Below are 6,862 nucleotides of genomic sequence, written 5' to 3'. Positions count from 1 at the left end.
ATCTACAGCCCCTCTGCAATCTCACATGCATTTTTGTGATAATTGTGGCAGAAAAAGCTGGAAGTTGCAGCTGTTTTTTTCTAAAATATGTAATAAAAGTTAAGATAAAAGATTTAAAAACTGTTTGATCTGTGTTCGGTGTGGTTTCAAGACGTTTAACAACAAAGACTCATTGAGCGCTGAGACGCTGTCACTTTAACCCAATGCATCATGGGAGATATAGTGCAAACAGCCACCGAACGCAGACAGACTTGCTTTTCTGAGCTTCATTGCTTTGTTCACGTGTTCCACGGTCTGATACCGGATGCTGTATGTATAGCCTTTGCACACGGTCAGTAAAGAGCCAGTGAGGACGAAGGCCACTATACGAAAGCATCGCCCACATGTCATAAGTGGGTTTAACTTATATTATCCTTACTAATACTTCACAATACGCTTGACACACGCAGGATAATTTTATGTCTCATTTTTATGATGTTCATTGAGGTAGCCATACGAGCCTCACAGACACTCAAGACACACCTGCGCTCCCTTTAAGATGCTGCTGCACTCGCCTATGTTTAGTGCATGCAACTTAGTGACAAACAGCAGGATTTTTACTCTTTTGTTTCTTTTCCTCATTTGCGTGACCTTCTAAACCGTTGTTACCTTTCGGGGTCACGGGGCTGCCGGAACCTATCTCGGCCATTTGTGGGCAAAGGCTGGAGACATCCTGGACAGGTCGCCAGTCTGTTACAGGGCCAAAGTCACACACCCAAGCACACTCACATTCACACCTAGAGACAATTTAGAGTAACCAATTAGGCTATTAAGCATGTTTTTGGACGGTCGGAGGAAGCCGGAGTCCCCGGAGAAAACCCATTCTCTGCTTCTTGGGTCAAACACAAAGAGAGAAGCAAGAAATTCATCCATTCATCCCTTTTTCTAAACCTGCTCAATTCCTTTTAGGGTTGCAGGAGCCAATCCTAGCCAAAGGTAGAGTAAACCCCGGATGGTATGCAGTCCATTGCAGGGCCACACAACCACACACCCTTACAGTATACTGACACCTATGGGACAATCTATTCTAGAGTCCCAATTTAACCATTGAAGGCTGTTTTTAGACTGTGGCCGGAAGTTACAGTGCCAGGACAAAACCAACGCATGCTCGAGGAGAATATGCAACTGGGGTTCGAAACCAGTGCCTTCTCGGTGTGAGTGCTAACCACTACACCATTGTGCAGCCCCATCTACAACCCCTTCCCTGTTCTTCTTCATCTGGATTTCATGGCATCTGGATGTTTCTCTAGAAAACGCATTCAGGTTTCCATCTTTCTGTGTGGTGGGATCTTTTATTTTGTAATTTACTTTTTAATGTAGGACAAGTTCCTTTGAGATCCTGTCAAATTAATACTTGATGTCACTTCAGTTATATTATATATTTTTTTGATGGGTTCTGAAATTGGACCTCTAGATTATTGGCGCGGGTTACACTTCCGCTTTCCTGCACTCCTTTGATTTTCTTTTCCTCTTTCAGCGAACCACCTCCATTGGGTTTCAAAAAGGTGCCACTGAATGACTTAACTAAAGGAAGCAGACATCACACAGTTACACCAGTCACACCAATGTGACTGTGTGCATTTAAGATCACAGAAACTTCTGGATCGTGATTTACCCATAGGAAAACTTGACTAAAGGATTAAGGTGTTAACATTTTAAAGGTTTTGGTGTAGTATGTAAACAAAAAGAGTGAATATTGTTTAGATCTTGTTTTTCCAAGTTCCCTTTGCATTTACTTCAGCAAAAGGCTGCAAAACTGCAGTTCTTGGATGCCATCCTCTGGTATTTGCTGAAAACTACACCCTCAGAGAATAAATACAGACACATTACATATACTTTTTCCTTAGAATTTGCTGGATCTGCAAAAGAAAACAATTCCTAGACTTAAAAAACACAAATATGCATTTTATTAATACAATGAAATACAATATATATACCTTCAAAGTGCTCATATTATTGGTGCCTTCAAAATGTTGTAGGGGGGTTCCAATGATAATTCTGAAAATAATTTTTGATTAAATTTAGCCCTTTAAAAGTTTTCTGTTACATAACAATTCTCATTTAAAACAACACAATTACAAATCCAATTAGTATCAACAGTTCCAGAAAATATTCTCTTTAATATAGTTTTTACATCTTGTTTGAACAAAAAAACTATCTGACGAAAATGCCAAACCATGAAAATGCTTTGAATTTTTTTTATTATTATTATTTATCTAAAAATAAATCCTAATAAAATATAAAAAAAGTATTTTAATAGGAAAAATTTGTGTTTGAGCTTTAGCTATGTAGGTCTGTGTTAGCGAAGAGCTTACAAGCACTGGAGCATTGCTATATGTAACTTCACTCCATATGGGCAGGTTAAGGAGTTACTAACATAAAAATGAAAATAAAAAATTTAAACATGCATAGTGGTGAATCTCTAATTTAGGATATTAAAATAGGATACTAAACCATGGTATTTAACAGCTTGTGTAATTGGAACTTTTGGCAAAAAATATTTACAAAATCTTTTTTGTGTGGCAGGGGTTGCTCTTTTTGGTTCAATATTAAAGACCAGAGCAAAGAGACAAAAGACAAATCCATTAAGATCTTTACTTTGACCAAGTTCATGAATAAGGACCCCACTCCAATGTGCTTTTGGTCTTTTGAACATGTTCTTGTGGCATTTGTCTGACGATAGAGGACACCTATAAAATAAAATTAAGCTCAAAATTGTATACCTGAGTATTTCTTTATTTCTAAACATAGGCATCTGAGGGAATTGCTCCATTTTTGCTAACAGCCTCCAGTGGCCTTTTAAAGAACTGCAATATTTGATTCTTGCACGTGTTAGTGGTGGTTTAATCCTTATCTTTTAACCCTCATTCTTTTAAACTCGTCCCTGGCTTTGAAAAACAAAAAAAAATTTTTTTGCATCTCCCCATATAGATGGAGTTTTGAAATGACACCGGCTTAGTGTCATTGTTAGACCTTTAAAGTCCCACTCCAAACATATTTAGCTTTATTGTCAAAGCTCTCAGTGATCTTTTAATTATGATTATGCCGATTGACAACAATGTGAATAAACAAATACAAAGAGATGCAATTTTCAGCTAAATTTTGTCTATAAATGACCATCTTTTGAAAAATGTCGCAAGGACATGTTAAAAACACAATTTTCTTTTAACCACATGCTTGGCCGGAAAATATAAAAGGAATTTGATTTAAAAAGATTGATTTAGTTTATTACTGCATAAGGCAATACGTTATTTTTATTGCCTTATTTACTAAAAAACAATATAGTTGGAAGGAGTTATATACATCATGTATTATATTTACAATTGTTTACTCATCACGTAAAAATGTTTTAATGTATATTAAAACTATAAATTATCAAAAGTCTTGATAATTTATAGTAATGCGTGAAAAGAGGCTTTCAAAGTAATAAAAGCCAGCGTGCGGGTAGTTTGCCCTTCCAGCAGCATTCCTGCTTGTGTTGATCACATTCACAGGCATCAAGCTGGGACTTGCTGCCGACTGAACACCGCGAATTCCAGCTGAGCGTGCCAGGCGCGCGCGGCGCTCTTTCCGCGGGGCTCGTGCCTGGAAGCCGCGTTTTCATATAGATAAGAGGAGGCGACCTGCCCGTTGAAACTGCAGCAGGACGCTAACGTCACAAGCGGAACTTTAACGCGGCGGCAGGTTCTGTGTCGGTGGGCGTGGAGTGAAGGGTTCTGGTGAGGTTTCTGGCACTCTAAGCGGAATTTGGACTCAAACGGATATTAAACCTTTCCAGGTAAGAGCGTTAGCGATGTTTTGTTTAGTTAAGGAGGGGGGCGTTAATTTGAGCACGTGCGTTTCCTAAAGTACTCGCTAATAAGTTCGCGTTTGTCAGACTGTCCCGCCTCTTGACGGGCAGTTTAAGGGGTATTTGGGCACTTTTACACCACACCAACAGACTTATACCGTCATTTTATTATTAATTTGTCTTAAGTTTTGTTTTAACATAGGGGCCTTAAAGCATATAATGGGAAAATCCATACAGTGATAAATCCACGTCCAGACCCAATGTCACGCCATAGTTGCGTGTAAATGGAAGTATTGTGTAATGTTAATAATAGTACGGTAGGTAAACATGTTCTGCATGAGTGCGCATACACGTTTCAAAAAGCCCCTGAACTTTGAGGGGTTTTGCTTCTTATGAGATTTCAAAATAAAAGCTGCAGGTTCTGAGTCCTCAAATCAGGAAGAAGAGGAGCACAGTCTGGACTTTGTTCAGGGAGATGCTCATAACTATGAGGGAGTGGTTTTTTATTTTTTATTACGTGCAGGCACAGGCGTGCATGCTGTGACTCACTGCTGCTGCTGTGCATCCTCACCTATGCAGATGGGGGACAGAAGCAGCTGTCATGCATGTGATAAAGCTGCAGCATCCTCCTCTTCCTCCCTATTGATCTGTGTGTCCTGGCCTGGCAGCAGCTGCAGCAGCAAATCAACACTCCCACCATCCTGTTTTCTTTTTTTCTTTATTTGTTGCTCAAAGGCAGAACTTTCTGTTTGCCTGCCTTGGCGTTGGTCCAGCACACGCCCCGGCCTGTTTGAAGCTGAAACCAGCTCTAATTACAATTTCAGGGATAAACTTTTTTTCTTTTCCTTTTTACACTTGCATGTGTTGCACATCTTCACTTGCATGGTGTGAAAAGTATTCGGTTCAAAAGAAAGATAAATCAATCATGCAATCATAAAAAAGAAAAGAGAAACAGATGCTAAATATATATAAAAAAAGTGTCAGTTTCTGCTTCTGTTGATGACCTCGTCTGTACTTCCTTGGCAGACAAGAAAATTGAGTGTACTCGAAAAGAGAAGTAACACTTCTGGCCCTCTCAGGGCAGTGAATTTGCAAACCTAAACGAGAAGTGGACATGTCACACCACCATAAAGGCGGTGTGAACGTTTAATCCTCTCAGGGTGTGTTGAGGCCAGAGATAAAAGCGTAAAGCATCCTCCGTTTTCAACTTTAGGTTCCAAAGATGCTTTGAAACGGAGGGAGAAGAGCAATCCTGAGACTCTTATATGCATTTTTTTTTACGGATGACATCACAAATGCACAGCTGTTGTTTCCTCATTGCTTCTGCTGTTTCCTTCGGCCTCATGCAAGAATGTTGCAAATGTGTTTCTTTTCTTCTTTTTTGCATTTTCGCAACACTTCTTGTCATTTTTTGTAAGGGACTATAAGTTTCTGTTTGTTGCTGCTTTAGCATAAGCAGGTTAGAGCGCCAAAAACCCTAAAATAGAAAGTTCAACTTTTAAGTAAAGACATCTATAAATATATTTGGTTCCACTCCATAAAGGTTTTGAAATGCCATGTTTTGTTCCTCTTTGATAGTTTCATTAAAACCTCTCACCCAGACAGGGTGAGTTATATTAAACCTGAAACAGGAAAGTGAGAGTTTAATAATATGTCCTAATTTTATGTAAACTTTTGAAACCATAAATGTTACAATACTTCAATAGATTTAAAAAAAAATCAGTTAGTTGAAATTGAAATGATCTCTGGTCCATTTACTTTTGGGTATTTCATGTTTCCTTTTAATAACAGAAACAAAACACAAGGGACTTTTAAAAAATGGTATTTAGCAATAATCAAGAATTTTTTTCATCCTGTGTTTTATCAGTCTATATACCATGGTCCAGGTGAATTCTCGATTCTGATTGGCTTCTGGGTGTGCATTAAAAGGTGATGATGCACAGTGATAATGAACAGCTAAAAAAAAAGGTCCGGTCACATAGCTGAAATGTTCTATATTGCCGCGCTGGGTTCTTTAAAACAAACTGTAAGAGGTGAACTTTCTCTCTGAACTGATCTTTATTCAACCCATCGGAAAGATCAGCATATATACACTCAGGCCATAAATATTTGGACAGAGACATTTCTAATTTCGTTTCTGAACATTACCACAGTGAATTTTAAATAAAACAACTCAGATGCCATTGAAGTGCAGACTTTCAGATTTTATTCCATGGGTTGAACAAAAAGATTGCATAAAAATGGGAAAAACTAAAGCGTTTTTAAAACACAATCCCTTCATTTAATGGGCTTGTGAGTAATTGGACAATTGACTTCCATGCTATTGCATGGGCAGGTCTGGGCAATTCCCTTGTTATGTCATTATGAGTGAAGCAGATAAAAGGCCTGGAGTTGATTAGAGGACTCATGCTTGCATTTTGAAGATTTTGCTGTGAACAGACAACATGCAGTCAAAGGAGCTCTCCATGCAGGTGAAAAGAGCCATCATTAAGCTGAGAAAATAGAAAAAAACCATGCCAGAAATTGCTACAGTATTTATGGTCCTGACTGCAGATGTCGCTTTCCTTTGCCGCTGCTGTCGAGATCAGAGGTCAGATAGGCGGGTTGTCAGGGTAACTTGACAACCCGCCACTCCACATAACAAATTGTCCCCTTTTTGTGAAAATAGCGATCTAAACCGAAAAAACCCCCAACAAAAACGAAGTACTAAAAACTGATTGAATGTGTATTTCTTTTGAAAGTGACCATGGTATAGGCGGGTAAATGGCCTTGGAAGTGTGCATTATCAGAATTAACGCACTTCGCGGAAGCAAAGGCTTCCATGGCGTGCGTTAATTTCTGATAATGCAGACTTCGTCGGCCATTAACCCTTACTTGTTTAACTCTTTAACACCTAGATGTTGCCGGTGACCTCAAAATAACACACGCTCTTTGATATGGGCGAAAGAATGTTCACTCTGGAGCTACAGCTCTGGTAAAATGGTTAAACGCAAAACTTGAGTTTTTGTTTTCCATCTTTCTTTGTGATATAAA

General features: G+C 38.8%; 1 protein-coding gene across 1 annotated transcript in view; it reads left to right on the top strand.

The window, feature by feature from the left end:
• The first annotated feature begins 3,493 nt into the window (after positions 1 to 3,493).
• Positions 3,494 to 6,862, top strand: part of arap2 (ArfGAP with RhoGAP domain, ankyrin repeat and PH domain 2) — a 181,467-nt gene continuing 178,098 nt past the window's right edge. The window contains exon 1 of the mRNA XM_023966122.2: positions 3,494 to 3,817. The gene's annotated coding sequence lies outside the window, so the exon portion shown is untranslated. The remainder of the gene's footprint in view (positions 3,818 to 6,862) is intronic.

Source organism: Oryzias latipes, chromosome 18 (genome assembly GCF_053564925.1).
Source record: "Oryzias latipes strain Hd-rR chromosome 18, Olatipes_Hd-rR_3.1".
Lineage (NCBI taxonomy): Eukaryota > Metazoa > Chordata > Actinopteri > Beloniformes > Adrianichthyidae > Oryzias > Oryzias latipes.
The sequence above is the reverse complement of the archived record's forward strand: the minus strand, read 5'-3'. Positions and strand labels throughout refer to the sequence as shown.